Source organism: Convolutriloba macropyga, chromosome 6 (assembly GCF_964194025.1).
Source record: "Convolutriloba macropyga chromosome 6, txConMacr16.3, whole genome shotgun sequence".
Classification (NCBI taxonomy): Eukaryota; Metazoa; Xenacoelomorpha; order Acoela; family Convolutidae; genus Convolutriloba; species Convolutriloba macropyga.
In genome coordinates, this window is record NC_134473.1 from 70,385,793 (window position 1) to 70,410,422 (window position 24,630).

Here is a 24,630-nt window from a genome sequence, read left to right on the forward strand (position 1 = left end):
CGTTGATAATGATTTCTATCGTCTAATATAAGGTGGAACTATCATTATATACCATTCTAAAGAGTGTACAACTCAATGTATATGGTCATCATAGACATCGAAGCAAAGTTATAAGAACTTATGCTTCTTCACAATTAGATCTCCTGGACAAAAGCGATATATAAAACGTATCTCAAGAGATCACCAAATGAAATGAAAATGAGCAAAACGAAAAAAGAAGACTAAAAACAATGTTATCAATATGTTGACTTGTCAAAGACAATCAGCTGTTCCTAGATAAACAAAATAATTGAATGAAACATGTCAATTCAACTAATAGCACCACATCGAATGAAAATTAAAAACGACTATGTAAAATACAGTTAAAATCATTTTAAGACATGTTTTTATCGAAAATGTTTTAGGACATGTTCTCACAGGGTTATAGGTGTTCTAAAATTGTCTGGAGATTTCAAAAGCTCTTTGTAAGAGTTTTGTATTTTTCCCTTTAGAAGGTGTCGTCTTCTGAAATTCAGCTAGGCTAACAGTGAGGGGATTTCGTCGCCCAGAAGATCGATCAACCTTATTTTGGTAACAAACCGAAGGTTAAAAAGAAAAAAGATAAAGCAAGCGCCACCTTGTCTCTTCTCCGATATTTGCCCTCGTCCACTCTAGCAAGCTTAAAAGGGATACGAATGGCTGCCTCACATTACTAATTCAAACAAATCTCTCAAGCAATCAACAATAGTGAAAGAATGTTATTGCGAATAACTTTGTTTAAATTCAAACTCTTTCGTGATCCATTCGAATTTTCTAGAAACCGAACTTCCCATATTTCTCCGACTGGTCTTGCAACTTCAAATTAATTTCAAAGATTTAGTCCCACTAAACCAACTGCTTTCTAGCTCAGTTCTTTTTCTCCTAACTTTAGCTCGATCACCTGATTAAATCTTTCTAATTTTCGGTTAACGTTATCTTATCTAAATCATTTATGTCTAACTGAGACATCCGTGGGAGGGATCCCATTCGTTAAACAAACACATCACGTCAAAATTTGCGATTCTTGTCGATCTGTTTGCGCACTTCAGTTTGTCGCCGAACTGATTGTATCACTATTGTTCTTCAAAGGCCATTGTTTTCCATTCATGATTATTTCACTAATTAAAGCCCTCTAAAGCTAAAATAATGGCTCGGGGTGCTTTTCACGCCATTCCATGCAATTCCCCTTACAAAACCAGTCAAAAACCGAAAATTCCCCGGTCAATTAGGGTCATTATCATGGATGAGGGCGTCAAGGTGATGAAAATAAATATTGTCGCGGAAAGTCCATACACAGGTGCACATAAACACAAATTTTTATGACCTAACTCTTGATAGGATACGAGCAGTACATTCGCACATGTCTTGTGTGTGTTCCACAGGGAAACAAAATACAACCGGTCATATACCGTGTTCTAGGGGTCAAAATAACCTCGGGTAAAATATTTAGGAGCTGTAAGGTGCCAACTAGTTCCATGCCAAGAATTATTATCCTAACATTATTCGTTAGCAGTCGTTTGCAATTTGAAGTTTTTAATGGATTCGTGAGCGCCGAAAACCGAAATATCCGAGTGTCAGAATTTACCGTGGTGGCTATTTTTTGTCACTCGGTCTCAGGTTCTCATATTATTACCATTTCGAAGTCATTCGGCCACTCAAAGAAGCCAATTTCCCCGCACTCGGGTGATCCCGAAGCACCGAAATTCGGTCGTACCCGGAAGTTAAAAATAGCACCATTAGAAAGCCCTTGAAAAGGTTCACCCTCCAAAAATTATGAGGTTACTACCAATACTCCACGAGCAATCCCAATTTCACGACCCGCAGCACTCGCGTGCGGGGGTTCCGCGGGGATTGGTAGGGGCGGGGTTCAAAATTGACTTCAAACTTGGGCAGATTCCCCGCGACTAATTTTCACGTCAATCCGACTTGAACTTTTCGAGAAATTACTATTTCCCTATAAGTGCTAACTGTCCACTAGCAAAAAGATCCAATTTACAGCGGAAAACCCAAAAACTTATCTTAACCAGATCACCTCGTACCATACTCTAGACTTAAGACCCATTGCAACGGTTCAAATACCTTCTATCGCATTTAAACATTCATTTTCCTATTCAAAATATCAAGAAACTTCAATTCACGCTAATTCCGGTGCTAATAACTCGGAGTGGGTAGTCGAATTGGCCCGAAAATATAGAAGCCCGAGAAGACAATCGGTGTACATGGCATTAAAAATTGGTTGACGTCCGCTTATAACCATATAACTTGAGCTGTAACTTTAACTATGTTAAATTTCTAAAAAGCTTATATAAATCTTATAACTAGAGTAGTTAGTCAAATTTACATATTTAAATCCTTAAGTATTTGAAGAGACTTATCAGATTTAGGAAGATCATCGAGTCAGAAGTTTAAGTTTAGCCTTCGCACCTCCTACCCTCTAGTATATCAGGTTTGCTTTTCATAATTTCAACTTTACTACAGTCAAAGGCACTTAAAACTTATCAAGATGAAAAATCATAAATACTTCGAGGTTGTTCATTACCTACGATGGGGTCTGTATCCTCTCACTTATTATCCGGAGAAAAAATTCGTCGCGGAAGCCAAAAATTCTGCTCAAAAGTTGTCATTTATTCGCCCTTGGTTCTGAAATTCAGGTATTACATCGTTCAAATACTCGTACAGAGATATCTCACCTACACAGTTCTAATGTCCACCTCCCCAGCTACAAATTAAAGCCATTCAATAGTCAAAAATTTAGTTTTATGCGAAAAGAATCGAGCGAAAGTTATATACGCAATTTGTCTACCTGAAATGATATTATAATCTATCGCCACATTATGGAACCGATTAATTTCATCGCCACGGAAACCCTGACGGTGTATGTCGCGAGATGACACTAGAGCTGAAAAGAAGATACCGTTATGAATTATTTAAAAGTTAAAACCTTTTTTTATTGCAGACTTTACAAGCCCACTCCATTTCAGCTGCCCTGACTGTTACTTCTCAAAACTAGCCTATCGCATTAGACATCAGGAATACTAAATACAATTGCGTCAGTGCCTGTCCTTCGACTATTATTACGGGAACCCGTACGCAAGCCGGTGAATTCGAAAAACTGTTCGTAAGATTATGCACTGCATCCGATATGCACTTCTACAGCAGACCAGACAAATTAGTTGATCTAGAGGGGTCGAGGACGTCTAATTTATTAATACAACAGACCTGAGATTAGTTGCTCGACGCTTCCGAATTAATATTTATGCATACTATGACTGGTTAAGGCGAACAGCCGCACTATCTTAGTTTATCCGGCACTCACAAGAGATTGGTTCAAGGATAAATATTTCATCAAGTCCAGTTACTGGAGGAGACACCGCATTACCTAATAATATACCGCTGTGAGATGACACAAAGGCCAGAAACGTGAATTATTATTTGTCTATATACAACTTATTGGAACTCAGTATTAAGTTCCCCTTTCGTTTTTCTCTTTCTTAATTTTCAGGGTAGATTCCATCAGGGTAAGGAAGTCGATGTCGATGGTTCGATTAATGAAGCAGGAGGGAGCGAAGGAGCGGGTGCACAATCGCTGTCGTGGGAACCAGATTGTCCTTGAACTTTGCCATACTTATTTATCTATTCTCTGTTTCTCAAACTAACCTATGAACAAAGAAGAGGTTGCCTGTTTGTCTAATCAATCTAATTTGACAGCCCTCAACACTCTCAGCTTAAGTGTCATTTGTTTTTAAATCTAATTTAGAGCTTTGCTAACATCTGTGCACATTTGTCATAAGAATTTGGTCGGCTAATTGTCTGCTTTCCACAAAGGGATTAAACTCTGTTCAAGTTAGCCGCGATGTAATTATCTTAAATAGATTGTCCAAATTACGAGCTTTCTAAAGAGCCTAAATATATGCAGTTTCACCACTTAGAGGTATTCCCCCTATCAAATTCAATTTCATGTTCCCTACAGACCCCCCCCCCCCCCCCCTCTACTCTCATCATAACCCCGAATGATGACAAAACCTACTATGTTATGTAAATTATTGAGATAGAAAAAATGAGTTGTTTGATATCAAAAGTAGTAAATGAGTAATATCTTAACTCATTGAAATTTAGTCATTGTCGCTTGACGACAGTCCAAGTCGACAATCCAAGTGGCCCTTATTTATAAAGTGATCAGATGCGTGTCTATTTGCATAAAACAAACATTTTCTCAGCTCAGGTTTGCATTTCATGATTTCAACTTTACTACAGTCAGTGGCACTTGAAACTTATCAATATGAAAAATCGTAAATACTCCGTGGTTGTTCATTACCTACGATGGGGTCTGTATCCTCTCACTTATAATCCGGAGGAGAAAAAGTTTGTCGCCAAAGCCAATCAATCTGCTCAAAATGGTCATTTATTCGCCCTTGGTTCGGAAATTCGGGTATTACATCGTTCAAATACTCGTACAGAGTTATCTCAACTACACAGTTCTAATTGCCACAGTTCTAATTAGTAAAAAAAAATAGTGTTATGGTGCAGAAATTTAATGTGCAGAAAATTAATGGTGAAACTTAATGGTGCTGAACTGCTCTCAAGCAGTGGCAGAAATTAACTCCTACTGTATGCTGTGTGAGAAGTATGCAAGTTCCATGTGTATCGTGCTTGCGTGGGCCAGGGAGAAAAAGGGAACTTCTGTGACACACATTCTTGCAGAGTATACACGTGGTCGAGGTATGACTAGATTCTTCATAGAATTTTCTGACTGCAGTGGCTAAGATGGCCAGCTATGAGAATATGATTGCATACGCTCGCGTAGTTTCCCTACAAAATTCAGCATACACAAAGGGTAGTGCTTACCAGGGCTTCTTCAGCTTTGCACTCGGGATTATGACCGCTCTCAACTCAACCCTCCAGGACTTCTTTACACAGAATACAGAGTCATTCTATACTAAGATGGTTTTGTGGGTGAAGCGAGAAGGGGATGAGCTGATAGAGATGTTTCGTCGTGAGATGGATCGACGTCCAAACCCGTCTGAGCTGGGTAGATTACTTGATAACCAAATCACATACTACCGACAAAACCCTAATCAGATGGATATGACTGTTAATGCCTATGACCACGGTAGTGGGCCAAAGAAGCTGGCTGCAACTTAAAGAATCGAGCGTAAGTTTTACGCAATTTCTCTACCTGAAATGATAGTATAATCTATGGCCACATTATGGAACCGATTAATTTCATCACCCCGGAAACCCTTGACGGAGTATGTCGCGAGATGGTACTAGAGCAGAAGAGACCATATTGTTAAGAATTATTTAAAAGGTAAGAAAATCAATTTCTAATAATAATTACAGATTTTACAAAGCCCACTCATTTTCAGCTGCCCTGACTTTTATACCTCGCAATTCTGGTCTATCTCAATAAAGATAGGCTAGTAATATTAGGGCTTCGACTATCATTACCGGAACCCGCACGCATGCGGTGAATTCGAAAAACTTTCCGTAAAACTAGGCACTGGATACGATAAGAACCTTTATAACAGACGCGACGAAGTAGTTGATCTATAGAGAACGAGGACGTCGAGTTTATTAATACAACAGTCCTGAGATTATTTGCTCGACGCTTCCGAATTAATATTTATGTATATTTTGACTCTGGTTACGGCGAACAGCCACACTATCTTAGTTTATCCGGCACTCACAAAGGATTGGTTCAAGGAGGCCTAATTCATAAATTCCAGTTACTGGATGAGACACCGCATTGCCTAATAATATACCGCTGTCAGATGAAACAAAGGCCAGAAATATGAACTGTTATTTGTTTATGTACAAATTATTCGAACTCAGTTTTAAGTTCCCCTTCCGTTTTTCTCTCTATATTCAGGGTAGATTCCATCGGGGTTAAGCAGACGATGTCGATGGTTCGATTAAGGAAGCAGGGAGCAAAGGAGTGGGCGCACAATCTGTCGTGGGAACCAGATTGTCCTTGAACTTTGCCATACTCATTTACAAATTCTGTTCTTTAAACTGAACATTGAACACAGAAGAGGTTGCTTGTTTGTCTAATCAATCTTAATTGACAGCCCTAAATACTCTCAGCTTATGTGTCAATTGTTCCTTTTATCTATTTTAGAGCTTTGCTATCATCTGTGCACATTTGTTGTCATAAGAATCTGGCCGGCTAATTGTCTGCTTTCCACAAAGGGATTAAACTCTGTTCAAGTTAGACACGATGTTATTATCTTAAATAGACTGTCCAAATTACGAGCTTTCTAAAGAGCCTAAATATTTCGCCACTTAGAGGTATTCCCACTCAAATTCAATTTCATGTTCGCTACAGTCCCCCTTCTCTACTCTCGTCATAACCCCGAATGATGACAAAACCTATTATGTTATGTAAATTATTGAAATAGAAAAAATGAATTCTTGATAACAAAAGTAGTAAATGAGTAATATCTTAACTCATTAAAATTTAGTCATTGTCGCTTGACGACAATCCAAGTCGACAATCCAAGTGGCCCTTATTTATAAAGTGATCAGATGCGTGTCTATTTGCATAAAACAAACATTTTCTCAGCTCAGGTTTGCATTTCATGATTTCAACTTTACTACAGTCAGTGGCACTTGACACTTATCAATATGAAAAATCGTATATACTCCGAGGTTGTTTATTACCTACGATGGGGTCTGTATCTTCTCACTTAAAATCCGGGGGAGAAAAAGTTTGTCGCCAAAGCCAATAATTCTGCTCAAAATGGTCATTTATTCGCCCTTGGTTCTGAAATTCGGGTATTACATCGTTCAAATACTCGTACAGAGTTATCTCACCTACACAGTTCTAATTGCCACAGTTCTAATTAGTAAAAAAAATAGTGTTATGGTGCAGAAATTTAATGTGCAAAAAATTAATGGTGAAACTTAATGGTGCTGAACTGCTCTCAAGCAGTGGCAGAAATTAACTCATACTGTATGCTGTGTGAAAAGTATGCAAGCTCCAAGTGTACCTTGCTTGCGTGGGCGAGGGAGGAGAAGGGAACTTCTGTGACACACATTCGTGCAGAGTATATACGTGGTCGAGGTATGACTAGATTCTTCATTGCTGCCGATGTGTACTTTGTGAGTTACCAAGAGGTTGCCTATAGCATCACCCTAGCTGCTGACCGCAATAATTTTCTGACTGCAGTGGCTAAGATGGCCAGCTATGAGAATTTGATTCCATACGCTCGCGTAGTTTCCCTACAAAATTCAGCATACACAAACGGTAGTGCTTACCAGGGATTATTCAGCTTTGCACTCGGGATTATGACCGCTCTCAACTCAACCCTCCAGGATTTCTTTACACAGAATACAGAGTCATTCTATACTAAGATGGGTATGTTGTGGGTGAAGCGAGAACCGGATGAGCTGACAGAAGTTTCGTCGACAGATGGATCGATTCCCAAACCCGTCTCAGCTGGGTCGATTACTTGATAACCAAATCACATACTTCCGACAAAACCCTAATCAGATGGATATGACTGTTAATGCCTATGACCACGGAAGTGGGCCAAAGAAGCTGGCTGCAAGTTAAAGAATCTAGCCTAAGTTATACGCAATTTCTCTACATGAAATGATAGTATAATCTATCGCCACATTAAGGAACCGATTAATTTCATCACCCCGGAAACCCTTGACGGAGTATGTGGCGAGATGGTACTAGAGCAGAAGAGACGATATTGTTAAGAATCATTTAAAAGGAAAGAAAATCAATTTCAGATAAAAAATTACAGATTTTACAAAGCCCACTCCTTTTCAGCTGCCCTCACTTTTATACCTCGCAATTCTGGTCTATCTCAATAAAGATACGCTAGAAATATTACGGCTTTGACTATTAATACGGGAACCCGCACGCATGCGGGTGAATTCGAAAAACTGTCCGTAAAATTAGGCACTGGATACGATAAGAACCTTTACAACAGACGCGACGAAGTAGTTGATCAATAGAGATCGAGGACGTCGAAATTATTAATACAACAGTCCTGAGATTATTTGCTCGACGCTTCCGAATTAATATTTATGTATATTATGACTCTGGTTACGGCGAAAAGCCACACTATCTTAAGTGGATGAGACAACCGCATTGCCTAATAATATACCGCTGTCAGATGAAACGAAGGCCAGAAATATGAATTGTTATTTGTTTATGTACAAATTATTCGAGCTCAGTTTTAAACTCCCCTTAGGTTTTTCCCTCTATATTCAGGGTAGATTCCATCGGGGTTAAGCAGACGATGTCGATGGTTCGATTAATGAAGCAGGGAGCAAAAGAGTGGGCGCACAATCGCTGTCGTGGGAACCAGATTGTCGTTGAACTTTGCTATGCTTACTTACCTATTCTGTTCTCTAAACTGAACATTGAACACATAAGCGGTTGCTTGTTTGTCTAATCAATCCAAATTGACAGCCCTAAATCCTCTCAGCTTGTGTCATTTGTTCAGTTTATCTATTTTAGAGCTTTGCTATCATCTGTGCACATTTGTGGTTATAAGAATCTGGTCGGCTAAATGTCTGCTTTCCACAAAGGGATTAAACTCTGTTCAAGTTAGCCGCGATGTAATTATCTTAAATAGATTGTCCAAATTACGAGCTTTCTAAAGAGCCTAAATATGCAGTTCCGCCACCTAGAGGTATTCCCCCTTCAAATTCAATTTCATGTTTGCTACACTCCCCCTCTCTACTCTCGTCATAACCCCGAATGATGACAAAACCTACTATGTTATGTAAATTATTGAGATAGAAAAATGAATTGTTTGATAACAAAAGTAGTAAATGAGTAATATCTTAACTTATTAAAATTCAGTCATTTTCGCTTGACGACAATTTATAAATAAGGGCCACTTGGATTGTCGACTTGGATTGTCGACTTGGATTGTCGTCAAGCGAAAATGACTGAATTTTAATAAGTTAAGATATTACTCATTTACTACTTTTGTTATCAAACAATTCATTTTTTCTATTTCAATAATTTACATAAAATAATAGGTTTTGTCATCATTCGGGGTTATGACGAGAGTAGAGAAGGGGGAGTGTAGCGAACATGAAATTGAATTTGAAGGGGGAATACCTCTAGGAGGCGAAACTGCATATATTTAGGCTCTTTAGAGAGCTCGTAATTTGGACAATCTATTTAAGATAATTACAGTGATCAGATGTGTGTCTACTTGCATGAAACAAACATTTTCTCAGCTCAGGTTTGCATTTCATGATTTCAACTTTACTACAGTCAGTGGCACTTGAAACTTATCAATATGAAAAATAGTAAATTCTTCGAGGTTGTTCATTACCTACGATGGTTTCTGTATCCTCTCACTTATAATCCGGAGGAGAAAAAGTTTGTCGCCGAAGCCAATAATTCTGCTCAAAATGGGCATTTATTCGACCTTGATTCTGAAATTCGGGTACTACATCGTTCAAATACTCGTACAAAGTTATCTCACCTACACAGTTCTGATTGTCACCTCCCTAGCTACAAATTAAAGCCATTAATTAGTAAAAAAAAAATTAGTGTTATGGTGCAGAAATATAATATGCAGAAATTTAATGGTGAAAATTAATGGTACAGAACTGCTCTCAAGCAGTGGCAGAAATTAACTCATACTGTATGCTGTGTGAGAAGTATGCAAGTTCCATGTGTACCTTGCTTGCGTGGACCAGGGAGGAAAAGGGAACTTCTGTGACACACATTCTTGCAGAGTATATACGTGGTCGAGGTATGACTAGATTCTTCATTGCTGCCGATGAAGAATCTAGTCATACCTCCCTTGCTACAAACTAAAGCCATTAATTAGTTTAAAAAAATAGTATTATGGTGCAGAAAATTAATGTGCAGAAATTTAAAGGTGAAACTTAATGGTGCAGAACTGCTCTCGAGCAGTGGCAGAAATTAACTCATACTGTATGCTGTGTGAGAAGCATGCAAGCTCCATGTGTACCTTACTTGCGTGGGCCAGGGAGGAAAAGGGAACTTTTGTGACACACATTCTTGCAGAGTATATACGTGGTCGAGGTATGACTAGATTCTTCATTGCTGCCGATGTGTACTTTGTGAGTTACCCAGAGGTTGCATATAGCATCACATTAGCTGCTGACCGCAAGAATTTTCTGACTGCAGTGGCTAAGATGGCCAGCTAAGAGAATATGATTACATACGCTCGCGTAGTTTCCCTACAAAATTCAGCATACACAAAGGGTAGTGCTTACCAGGCATTCTTCAGCTTTGCATTCGGGATTATGACCGCTCTCAACTCAACCCTCCAGGACTTCTTTACACAGAATACGAAGTCATTCTATACATGTTGTGGGTGAAGCGAGAACGGAATGAGCTGATAGAGAAGTTTCGTCGTGAGATGGATCGATTCCCAAACCCGTCTGAGCTGGGTAGATTACTTGCAAACCAAATCACATACTACCGACAAAACCCTAATCAGATGGATTTGACTGTTAATGCCTATGACCGCGGAAGTGGGCCAAAGAAACTACATTAAGGAACCGATTAATTTCATCACCGCGGAAACTCTTGACGGAGTATGTCGCGAGATGGTACTAGAGCAGAAGAGACCATATTGTTAAGATTTATTTAATAGGTAAGAAAATCAATTTCTAATAATAATTACAGATTTTACAAAGCCCACTCCTTTTCAGCTAACCTGACTTTTATACCTCGCAACTCTGGTCTATCTCAATAAAGATAGGTAGTAAAATTACGGTTTCGACTATTAATACGGGAACCCACACGCATGCGGGTGACTTCGAAAAACTGTCCGTAAAACTAGGCACTGGATACGATAAGAACCTTTACAACAGGCGCGACGAAGTAGTTGATCTATAGATTTAATGATTTCAACTTTACTACAGTCAGTGGCACTTGAAACTTATCAATATGAAAAATCGCAAATACTTCGATGTTGTTCATTACCTACGACGGGGTCTGTATCCCCTCACTTATATTCCGGAGGAGAAAAAGTTTTTCGCCGAAGCCAATACTTCAGCTCAAAATGGTCATTTATTCGCCCTTGGTTATGAAATTCGGGTATTACATCGTTCAAATACTCGTAAAAAGTTATCTCACCTACACAGTTCTAATTGCCACCTCCCTAGCTACAAATTAAAGCCATTAATTAGTTTAAAAAAATAGTATTATGGTGCAGAAAATTAAGGTGCAGAAATTTAAAGGTGAAATTTAATGGTGCAGAACTTCTCTCGAGCAGTGGCAGAAATTAACTCATACTGTATGCTGTGTGAGAAGCATGCAAGCTCCATGTGTACCTTAGGGAGGAAAAGGGAACTTTTGTGACACACATTCTTGCAGAGTATATACGTGGTCGAGGTATGACTAGATTCTTCATTGCTGCCGATGTGTACTTTGTGAGTTACCCAGAGGTTGCATATAGCATCACATTAGCTGCTGACCGCAAGAATTTTCTGACTGCAGTGGCTAAGATGGCCAGCTATGAGAATATGATTGCATACGCTCGCGTAGTTTCCCTACAAAATACAGCATACACAAAGGGTAGTGCTTACCAGGCATTCTTCAGCTTTGCACTCGGGATTATGACCGCTCTCAACTCAACCCTCCAGGACTTCTTTACACAGAATACAAAGTCATTCTATACATGTTGTGGGTGAAGCGAGAACGGAATGAGCTGATAGAGAAGTTTCGTCGTGAGATGGATCGATTCCCAAACCCGTCTGAGCTGGGTAGATTACTTGCAAACCAAATCACATACTACCGACAAAACCCTAATCAGATGGATTTGACTGTTAATGCCTATGACCGCGGAAGTGGGCCAAAGAAACTACATTATGGAACCGATTAATTTCATCACCGCGGAAACTCTTGACGGAGTATGTCGCGAGATGGTACTAGAGCAGAAGAGACCATATTGTTAAGATTTATTTAATAGGTAAGAAAATCAATTTCTAATAATAATTACAGATTTTACAAAGCCCACTCCTTTTCAGCTAACCTGACTTTTATACCTCGCAACTCTGGTCTATCTCAATAAAGATAGGTAGTAATATTACGGTTTCGACTATTAATACGGGAACCCACACGCATGCGGGTGAATTCGAAAAACTGTCCGTAAAACTAGGCACTGGATACGATAAGAACCTTTACAACAGACGCGACGAAGTAGTTGATCTATAGATTTAATGATTTCAACTTTACTACAGTCAGTGGCACTTGAAACTTATCAATATGAAAAATCGTAAATACTTCGAGGTTGTTCATTACCTACGACGGGGTCTGTATCCCCTCACTTATATTCCGGAGGAGAAAAAGTTTTTCGCCGAAGCCAATACTTCAGCTCAAAACGGTCATTTATTCGCCCTTGGTTCTGAAATTCGGGTATTACATCGTTCAAATACTCGTAAAAAGTTATCTCACCTACACAGTTCTAATTGCCACCTCCCTAGCTACAAATTAAAGCCATTAATTAGTTTAAAAAAATAGTATTATGGTGCAGAAAATTAAGGTGCAGAAATTTAAAGGTGAAACTTAATGGTGCAGAACTTCTCTCGAGCAGTGGCAGAAATTAACTCATACTGTATGCTGTGTGAGAAGCATGCAAGCTCCATGTGTACCTTAGGGACGAAAAGGGAACTTTTGTGACACACATTCTTGCAGAGTATATACGTGGTCGAGGTATGACTAGATTCTTCATTGCTGCCGATGTGTACTTTGTGAGTTACCCAGAGGTTGCATATAGCATCACATTAGCTGCTGACCGCAAGAATTTTCTGACTGCAGTGGCTAAGATGGCCAGCTATGAGAATATGATTGCATACGCTCGCGTAGTTTCCCTACAAAATTCAGCATACACAAAGGGTAGTGCTTACCAGGCATTCTTCAGCTTTGCACTCGGGATTATGACCGCTCTCAACTCAACCCTCCAGGACTTCTTTACACAGAATACAAAGTCATTCTATACATGTTGTGGGTGAAGCGAGAACGGAATGAGCTGATAGAGAAGTTTTGTCGTGAGATGGATCGATTCCCAAACCCGTCTGAGCTGGGTAGATTACTTGCAAACCAAATCACATACTACCGACAAAACCCTAATCAGATGGATTTGACTGTTAATGCCTATGACCGCGGAAGTGGGCCAAAGAAACTACATTATGGAACCGATTAATTTCATCACCGCGGAAACTCTTGACGGAGTATGTCGCGAGATGGTACTAGAGCAGATGAGACGATATTGTTAAGAATTATTTAATAGGTAAGAAAATCAATTTCTAATAATAATTACAGATTTTACAAAGCCCACTCCTTTTCAGCTGCCCTGACTTTTATACCTCGCAACTCTGGTCTATCTCAATAAAGATAGGTAGTAATATTACGGTTTCGACTATTAATACGGGAACCCACACGCATGCGGGTGAATTCGAAAAACTGTCCGTAAAATTAGGCACTGGATACGATAAGAACCTTTACAACAGACGCGACGAAGTAGTTTATCTATAGAGATCGAGGACGTCAAGTTTATGAATACAACAGTCCTGAGATTAGTTGCTCGACGCTTCCGAATTAATATTTATGTATATTATGACTCTGGTTACGGCGAACAGCCACACTATCTTAATTTATCTGGCACTCACAAAGGATTGGTTCAAGGAGGTCTATTTCATAAATTCCAGTTAGTGGATGAGACACCGCATTGCCTAATAATATACCGCTGTCAGATGAAACAAAGACCAGAAATATGAATTGTTATTTGTTTATGTACAAATTATTCGAACTCAGTTTTAAGTTCCCCTTACGTTTTTCTCTCTATATTCAGGGTAGATTCCATCGGGGTTAAGCAGACGATGTCGATGGTTCAATTAATGAAGCAGGGAGCAAAGGAGTGGGCGCACAATCGCTGTCGTGGGAACCAGATTGTCCTTTAACTTCGCTATACTTATTTACCTATTCTGTTCTTTAAACTGAACATTGAACACAGAAGAGGTTGCTTGTTTGTCTAATCAATCTAAATTGACAGCCCTAAATACTCTCAGCTTATGTGTCATTTGTTCATTTGATCTTTTTTAGAGCTTTGCTATCATCTGTGCATATTTGTTGTCATAAGAATCTGGTCGGCTAATTCTCTGCTTTCCACAAAGGGATTAAACTCTGTTCAAGTTAGCCGCGATGTAATTATCATAGATTGTCATAATTACGAGCTTTCTACAGAGCCTAAATATATGAAGTTTCGCCACATAGAGGTACTCCCTCTTCAAATTCAATTTCATGTTCGCTACTCCCCCCTCTCTACTCTTGTCATAACCCCGAATGATGACAAAACCTACTATGTTATGTAAATTATTGAGATGGAAAATGAATTGTTTGAAAACAAAAGCAGTAAATGAGTAATATCTTAACTTATTAAAATTCAGTCATTGTCGCTTGACGACAATCCAAGTCCACAATCCAAGTGGCCTTTATTTACAAAGTGATCAGATGCGTGTCTATTTGCATAAAACAAACATTTTCTCAGCTCAGGTTTGCATTTCATGATTTCAACTTTACAACAGTCAGTGGCACTTGAAACTTATCAATATGAAAAATCGTAAATACTTCAAGGTTGTTCATTACCTACGATGGGGTCTGTATCCTCTCACTTATAATCCGGAGGAGAAAGTTTGTCGCCGGAGCCAATAATTCTGCTCAAAATGATCATTTATTCGCCCTTGGTTCTGAAACTCGGGTATTACATCGTTCAAATACTCGTACAAAGTTTTCTCACCTACACAATTCTAATTGCCCCCTCCCTAGCTACAAATTAAAGCCCTTAATTAGTACAAAAAATAGTCTTATGGTGCAGAAATTTAATGTGCAGAAATTTAATGGTGAAACTTTATGGTGCAGAACTGCTCTCAAGCAGTGGCAGAAATTAACTCATACTGTATGCTGTGTGACAAGTATGCAAGCTCCATGTGTACCTTGCTTGCGTGGGCCAGCGAGGAAAAGGGAACTTCAGTGACACACATTCCTGGAGAGTATATACGTGGTCGAGGTATGACTAGATTCTTCATTGCTGCCGATGTGTACTTTGTGAGTTACCCAGAGGTTGTCTATAGCATCACCCTAGCAGCTGACAGCAAGAATTTTCTGGCTGCAGTGGCTAAGATGGCCAGCTATGAGAATATGATTGAATACGCTCGCGTAGTTTCCCTACAAAATTCAGCATACACAAAGGGTAGTGCTTACCGGGGATTCTTCAGATTTGCATTCGGGATTATGACCGCTCTCAACTCAACCCTCCAGGATTTCTTTACACAGAATACAGAGTCATTCTATACTAAGATGGGTATGTTATGGGTGAAGCGAGAACGGGATGAGCTGATAGAGATGTTTCGTCGTGAGATGGATCGACATCCAAACCCGTCTGAGCTGGGTAGATTACTTGATAACCAAATCACATACTACCGACAGAACCCTAATCAGATGGATATGACTGTTAATGCCTATGACCACGGAAGTGGGCCAGAGAAGCTGGCTGCAACTTAAAGAATCGAGCTTAAGTTATACGCAATTTCTTTACCTGAATTGATAGTATAATCTATCGCCACATTAAGGAACCCGGAAACCCTTGACGGAGTATGTCGCGAGATGGTACTAGAGCAGATGAGACGATATTGTTAAGAATTAATTAAAAGGTAAGAAAATCAATTTCTAATAATATTTACAGATTTTACAAAGCCCACTCCTTTTCAGCTGCCCTGACTTTTATACCTCGCAATTCTGGTCTATCTCAATAAAGATAGGCTAGTAATAATACGGCTTCGACTATTATTACGGGAATCCGCACGCATGCTGGTGAATTCGAAAAACTGTCCGTAAAACTAGGCACTGGATACGATAAGAACCTTTACAACAGACGCGACGAAGTAGTTGATCTATAGAGATCGAGGACGTCAAGTTTATGAATACAACAGTCCTGAGATTAGTTGCTCGAGGCTTCCGAATTAATATTTATGTATATTATGACTCTGGTTACGGCGAACAGCCACACTATCTTAGTTTATCCGGCACTCACAAAGGATTGGTTCAAGGAGGCATATTTCATAAATTCCAGTTAGTGGATGAGACACCGCATTGCCTAATAATATAACGCTGTCAGATGAAACAAAGGCCAGAAACATGAATTGTTATTTGTTTATGTACAAATTATTCGAACTCAGTTTTAAGTTCCCCTCTCTATAATCAGGGTAGATTCCATCGGGGTTAAGCAGACGATGTCGATGGTTCGATTAATGAAGCAGGGAGCAAAGGAGTGGGCGCACAATTGCTGTCGTGGGAACCAGATTGTCCTTGAACTTTGCTATACTTATTTACCTATTCTGTTCTTTAAATTGATCATTGACCACAGAAGAGGTCGCTTGTTTGTCTAATCAATCTAAATTGACAACCCTAAATACTCTCAAGTTTATGTGTCAGTTGTTCATTTTATCTATTTAAGAATTTTGCTATCATCTGTGCACATTTGTTGTCATAAGAATATGGTCGGCTTATTGTCTGCTTTCCACAAAGGGATTAAACTCTGTTCAAGTTAACCGCGATGTAATTATCTTAAATAGATTGTCCTAATTACGAGCTTTCTAGAGAGCCTAAATATATGCAGTTTCGCCACTTAGAAGTATTCCGCCTTCAAACTCAATTTCATGTTCGCTACAGTCCCCCCTCTCGACTCCATCATACTCCCGAATGATCACAAAACCTACTATGTTATGTAAATTATTGAGATAGAAAAAATGAATTCTTTGATAACAAAAGTAGTAAATGAGTAAGATCCTAACTTATCAAAATTCAGTCATTGTCGCTTGACGACAATCCAAGTCGGCAATCCAAGTGGCCCTTATTTATATTAGATGCGTGTCTATTCGCATAAAACAAACATTTTTTCCAGCTCAGTGAACTGAAGTACAATTAATTTTTACATTTGGAATACAGAATACTTAGCTTAACTAAGCTAAGTATTCTAATTACATCATTCTAAAAATAGAATGACGCAATTAGCAGAACCATTCGCATTGTGTAAAATGTCCAATTGACATTTTACCGTCTATTTAACAGCCAAAAAAATATGCCGTTATAAAAACTAAATATACCAAAGCAAAAAGTACAACATTTGAGAAATTAAGAATTAACAACTCAGAGAAACTGAGAAATTAAAATCTCCAAATTGAGAAAGTAACCTCAAAACAGAAGTAATCCAAAGTGGAATTGCCAAAACTTTTTCTCAACTATTACGATAAAGGAATAGTTAGAGATATCCAAATCAGAACTTTATTCAAGAAGAGATAAATAGTTACTGATAATAGTTAAAGTTTCTACTAACTTTTCCGACCTTCTCCATGTTATAAGTTAACTTTTATAACCTTAAGTTTAACTCTTATAACCAAACAACTTGTAGTTTTATCTATGTTAAATTTCTGTAAAGCTTATATAAATATTATAACTAGAGTAGTTAGTCAAATCTACATATTTTAATCCTTAAGTAATTTTATGAGACTTATCAGGTTTAGGAAGATAGTGTATACTAGGAGTACTACCATCGAGTCAGAATTTTAAGTTAAACGTTCGCACCTCCTACCCTCTAGTATAAACTGGTGCCAGAAATCAGAAACACAAAATGGTTTCAGTAAAGTTTAAAAAAAACGGACAAAAAATTTCCTTTCATGTGAAAGAAGATATGATTGCATTTTGGAACGATGTAACTTTAAATTCCGAAATGAAAGACGCAGCGCAAGAATTTTCTCGTGAATTAGCTGAAATTCAACATAATAAAAGCCAGCCTAGTGGTTATAGCAACTACTACACCACAGAAAAATATTTAGATTCTAATCTCATCACAATTCTTACATAACCGGTATACAAAAACCTTCGGCCGAGTACACTATTATTTAGAGCAATGCGAAATTACTTTTGCTGTATTTCTTTTTGTCAAATTTATGATTGACATTGTAGTTTGCATCAAACGAGCGCTACAAATACATAAAATTCATAAAATTACAGGAGCCTCAGTGAGTTTCGGAAAAGTACTGCTATCAGCTACTTTTTAATATACTTTTCCAATCCATAGTAACTTCGATATTTCGTTCTACCGAAGAAAAAGACGACTCAGAACATTTAGTACAAGCCCCAACTTATAAAGATCCGACTATTAACATAAACCCTCCAATACAAAATGAGCTGCAAGCAATTAGACGAGAGAGAAAATCAATCTAACAATGATGATTTCCCCACCTCTCCAGTGTAATTAAAGAACATAGCACTAGACGACAACGACTTTCTTCTATCAGCATTTGAGGAACTTTTAGACGATCAGCCTCCATCGGAACTTCCTATCGACATCAGAGAACAATACTTATTGACAACCGAGGAACAACAATTGCATGAGCAACAAAATAGTCAACAACCATCAGAGCAACCTCAACAACAACCTCACCAGGACCATCGCAACTTCAACTACCAGTAGCAGCAACCCTACCAAACGCCCTTACGGTACACAACAAGATTAGTAGACAAATTAAAACCGAGGAACTTGTCTCAAGCCCTAACTTCAAAGGACACCCCAAGTACGACATGTCACTCAATTACAAACTGCAAAACCATGCCAATCTTTACAAACTGGTATACTATAATCCAAAAACAAAGACCTGCAGAGCAAAGAATTTAGGTATAGACAAACAAGTCCTCTCCGTGCCGTTTCATTTATTAACTGCAAACCTAGAAAGCTCAGAGAACAGCTATATTCGAAATCTCGAACAAAGCTTTCTCAACGAGCATTATAAGAATTACCAGCACCAGCAGCGCATCGAAAGCCAGCTGAGAGATTTAAGAGATTACCGAAATGACGACTTTCGAGGCAATGAAAATTTTTCGCATCTCTGAGCCGGGGAGAAGAAACTTGTTATTTTATATGTAACTGTACACCTTAACATGTGTAATTAAGTACCTTTACTGATGCTATGACTTTCATTTTAACCCCCACTAAGGACCAGGTCGGGATGTACTTCAGAGACACCGAGAACTTAATATCTCCAAATTGAGAAAGTAATCTAAAAACAAAAGTAATCCAAAGTAGAATTGCCAAACCTTTTTCTGAACTATTACGATAAAGGAATAGTTAGAGTTATTATCCAAATCAGAATTTTATTCAAGAAGAGATAAATAGTTACTGATAATAATTAAAGTTATTAAAGTTTCTACTAACTTTTCCGACCTTCTCCTTTTTAAAAGTTAACTTTTATAACCCTAAGTTTAACTCTTATAACCATACAACTTGAGCTGTAACTTTAACTATGTTAAATTTCTAAAAAGCTTATATAAATCTTATAACTAGAGTAGTTAGTCAAATTTACATATTTAAATCCTTAAGTAATTGAAGAGACTTATCAGATTTAGGAAGATCATCGAGTCAGAAGTTTAAGTTTAGCCTTCGCACCTCCTAACCTCTAGTATATCAGGTTTGCTTTTCATAATTTCAACTTTACTACAGTCAAAGGCACTTAAAACTTATCAAGATGAAAAATCGTAAATACTTCGAGGTTGTTCATTACCTACGATGGGGTCTGTATCCTCTCACTTATTATCCGGAGAAAAAATTCGTCGCGGAAGCCAAAAATTCTGCTCAAAAATTGTCATTTATTCGCCCTTGGTTCTGAAATTCAGGTATTACATCGTTCAAATACTCGTACAGAGATATCTCACCTACACAGTTCTAATGGCCACCTCCCTAGCTACAAATTAAAGCCATTAATTAGTAAAAGAAAATTAGTGTTATGCAACTTAAAGAATCAAGCGTAAGTTATACGCAATTTCTCTACCTGAAATGATAGTATAATCTATCGCCACACTATGGGACCGATTAATTTCTTCGTCCAGAAACCATTGACAGAGTATGTCTCGAGATGGCAATAGAGCAGAAGAGGAGATACTGTTATGAATCATTAAAAAAAAGAAAATCTTATTTCTAATAATAATTGCAGACTTTACAAAGCCCACTGCTTTTCCGCCGCCCTGACTTTGTTACTTCACAATACTAGACTATCGCATTAGACGTCGGGCATACTAAATACAATTGCGTCAGTGCCTGTCCTTCGACTATTAATACGGGAACCCGTACACAAGCGGGTGAATTCAAAAAACTGTTCATAAAATAAGGCACTGGAGCTGATAAGCACTTTCACAACAGATCCGACAAAGTAGTTGATCTAGGGGGATCAAGGACGTCGAATTTACTAATACAACAGACTTGAGATTAGTTGATCGACGCTTCCTAATTAACATTTTTGTATATTATGACTCTGGTTACGCCAACAGCCGCACTATCTTAGCTTATCCGGCACTCACAAAAGATTGGTTCAAGGAGCCATATTTCCTAAATTCCAGTTAGTGGATGAGAAACCGCATTGCCTGATAATATACCGCTGTCAGATGAAACAAAGGCCAGAAAGGTGAATTATTATTTGTCTATATACAACTTATTGGAACTCAGTTTTATGTTCCCCTTACGTTTTTCTCTTTCTTAATTTTCAGGGTAGATTCCATCGGGGTTAAGCAGACGATGTCGATGGTTCGAATAATGAAGCAGGGGGCGAAGGAGTAGGCGCACAATCTCCGCCATGGGAACCAGATTGTCCTTGAACTTTGCCATACTTATTTATCTATTCTCTGTTCTTCAAACTAACCTGTCAGTTTGAAGTTCCCCTTACGTTTTTCTCTTTCTTAATTTTCAGGGTAGATTCCATCGGGGTTAAGCAGACGATGTCGATGGTCCGAATAATGAAGCAGGAGGCCAAGGAGTAGACGCACAATCGCCGTCGTGGGAACCAGATTGTCCTTGAACTTTGCCATACTTATTTATCTAACCTGTTAACAAAGAAGAGGTTGCCTGCTTGTCTAATCAATCTTATTTGACAGCCCTCAATACTCTCAGCTTATGTGTCATTTGTTTATTTATCTAATTTAGAAAATTGCAAACATCTGTGCATATTTGTTGTCATGAGAATCTGGTCGGCTAATTGTCTGCTTTCCACAAAGGGATTAAACTCTGTTCAAGTTAGCCGCGATGTAATTATCTTAAATAGATTGTCCTAATTACGAGTTTTCTAAAGAGCCTAAATATCTGCAGTTTCGCCATTTAGAGGCATTCCCCCTTCAAATTCAATTTCATGTTCGCTACACTCCCCCCTCTCTACTCTCATCATACTCCTAGGAAAAAACCTACTATGTTAATTAAATTATTGAGACAGAAAATACAATTGCGTCACTGCCTGTCCTGCGACTATTATTACGGGAACCAGCACGCAAGCGGTTGAATTCGAAAAACTTCGTAAATTTAGGCACTGGATCCGATAAGCACCTCTACAACAGACCTGACAGAGTAGTTGATCTAGAGGGATCGAGAACAAAGAATTTATTAAAACAAGAGACCTGAGATTAGTTGCTCGAGGCTTTCGAATCAATATTTATGTATATTATGACTGTGGGTACGACGAACAGCCAAACTATCTTAATTTATCCAGCACTCACAAGGAATTGGTTCAAGGAGGCATATTTCTTTAATTCCAGTCAGTGGAGGTCACACCGCATTGCCTAATAATATACCGCTGCAAGATGATAAAGGCCAGAAAGATGAATTGTTATTTGTTTGTATACAACTTATTGGAACTCAGTTTTAAGTTCCCCTTACGTTTTTCTCTTAATTTTCAGGGTAGATTCCATCGGTGTTAAGCAGACGATGTCGATGGTCCGAATAATGAAGCAGGAGGCCAAGGAGTAGACGCGCAATCGCCGTCGTGGGAACCAGATTGTCCTTGAACTTTGCCATACTTATTTATCTATTCTCTGTTCTTCAAACTATCCTGTGAACAAAGAAGAGGTTGCCTGCTTGTCTCATCGATCTAATTTGACAGCCCTCAATACTCTCAGCTTATGTGTCATTTGTTTATTTTATCTATTTTAGAAATTTGCGAACATCTGTGCACATTTGTTGTCATAAGAATCTGGTCGGCTAATTGTCTGCTTTCCACAAAGGGATTAAACTCTGTTCAAGTTAGCCGCGATGTAATTATCTTAAATAGATTGTCCTAATTACGAGCTTTCTAAAGAGCCTAAATATCTGCAGTTTCGCCACTTAGAGGCATTCCCCCTTCAAATTCAATTTCATGTTCGCTACACTCCCCCCTCTCTACTCTCATCATACTCCTAGGAAAAAACCTACTATGTTATTTAAATTATTGAGACAGAAAATACAATTGCGTCAGTGCCTGTCCTGCGACTACTATTACGGGAACCAGCACGCAAGCGGTTGAATTCGAAAAACTTCGTAAATTTAGGCACTGGATCCGATAAGCACCTCTACAACAGACCTGACAAAGTAGTTGATCTAGAGGGATCGAGAACAAAGAATTTATAAAAACAAGAGACCTGAGATTAGTTGCTCGAGGCTTCCGAATCAATATTTATGTATATTATGACTGTGGGTACGGCGAACAGCCAAACTATCTCAGTTTATCCAGCATTCACAAGGAATTGGTTCAAGGAGGCATATTTCCTAAATTCCAGTTAGTGGAGGGGACACCTCATTGCCTAATAATATACCGCTGCAAGAATATACCTCGCCGAACTCAATTTTAAGTTCCACTTACGTTTTTCTCTTTTTTCAGGGTAGATTCCATTGGGGTTAAGCAGAAAATGTAGATGGTTCGATTAATGAAGCAGGAGGGAGCGAAGGAGTGGGTGCACAATCGCTGTCGTGGGAACCAGATTGCCCTTGAACTTTGCCATGCTTATTTACCTATTCTGTTCTTTAAACTGAACATTGAAAACAGAAGAGGTTGCTTGTTTGTCTAATCAACCTAATTTGACAGCCCTCAAAACTCTCGGCTTGTGTCAGTTGTTCATTTTATCTATTTTAGAGCTTTGCTAACATCTGTGCACATTTGTTGTCATAAGAATCTGGTCGGCTAATTGTCTGCTTTCTACAAAGAATAGATTGTCCTAATTAGGATCTTTCTAAAGAGCCTAAATTTATGCAGTTTTGCCACTTAGAGGTATTCCCGCTTCAGATTCAATTTAATGTTCGCTACAGTCCTCCTCTCTACTCTTATCATACTCCCGAATGATGCCAAAACCTACTATGTTATGTAAATTATTGAGACAGGAAAAATGAACTCTTTGATAACAAAAGTAGTAAACGAGCAGTATCTTAGCTTATTAAATTTCAGTCTTCTTCGCTTGACAACAATCCAAGTGGCTCTTATTTATAAAGTTATTAGATGCGTGTCTATTTGCATAAAACAAACATTTTCTCAGCTCGGGTTCGTATTTCATCTTTACTACGGTCAGTGTCAAATATAACTTATCAATATGGAAAATCGTAAATACTTCGAAGTTGTTCGTTAGCTACGATCGGGGATGTATCCCCGCAATTATTCTCCGAAGAAAAAGAGTATTCGTCGCCGAAGTATTCATTGCCAAAATTCAACCGAAAATGGTCATTTATTCACGCTTGGTTCTGAAAATTAGGTATTACATCGTTCAAATGCTCGTACGAAGATATCTCATCTATACAGTTCTAATTGCCACCACCCCAGCTACAAATCAATGCCATTAATTTGTCAAAAATGTAGTGTTATCCAACTTAAAGAATGGAGCTAAAAGTATACGCGATTGTTCTACCTGGAATGATAGTATAATCTACCGCCACACTACTTGACCGATTAATTTCATCGTCCCGGTATCCCTTGACGGAGCATGTCGTGAAATTGCACTAGAGCAGAAAAGATATTGTTATGATATATTTAAAAATTAAAAAAATCTTATTTCTAATAATAATTGCAGAATTTACAAGGCCCACTGCTTTTCAGCCGCCCTGACTTTGTTACTTCACAAAACTAGACTATCGCATTAGACGTCGGGCATACTAAATACACTTGTGTCAGTGCCTGTACTTCGACTATTATTAAGGGAACCCGCACGCAAGCGGGTGAATTCGAAAAATTGCTCGTAAACTTAAGCACTGGATCCGATAAGCACCTCTACAACAGACCCGACAAAGTAGTTGATGTAGAGGTATCCAGGACGTCGAATTTATCAATACAACAGACTGGAGATTAGTTACTCGACGGTTCCGAATGAATATTTGTATATTATGACTGTTTACGGCGAACAGCCACACAATCTTAGTTTATCCGGCACTCACAAAGGATTGTTTCAAGGGGGCATATTTCTTAAATTCCAGTTAGTGAGGAGGTTGAAGAGGTTGACTGTTTGTCTAATCACTCTAATTTGACAGCTCTCAAACTTTTCAGATTATGTTTCAGTTGTTCATTTTATCTATTTTAGAACTTTGCTATCGTCTGTGCACATTTGTTGTCAAAAGAATCTGGTCGGCTAATTGTCTGCTTTCCACAAAGAATAGATTGTCCTAATTACGATCTTTCTAAAGAGCCTAAATTTATGCAGTTTTGCCACTTAGAGGTATTCCCGCTTCAGATTCAATTTAGTGTTCGCTACAGTCCCCCTCTCTACTCTCATCATACTCCCGAATGATGCCAAAACCTACTATGTAATGTAAATTATTGAGACAGAAA

General features: G+C 38.5%; 1 protein-coding gene across 4 annotated transcripts in view; it reads left to right on the forward strand.

Moving 5' to 3' along the window:
• LOC142340576 (uncharacterized) overlaps positions 1-24,630 on the forward strand; it is a 200,557-nt gene that overhangs the window by 80,156 nt on the left and 95,771 nt on the right. The gene's annotated exons all lie outside the window — the stretch shown is intronic.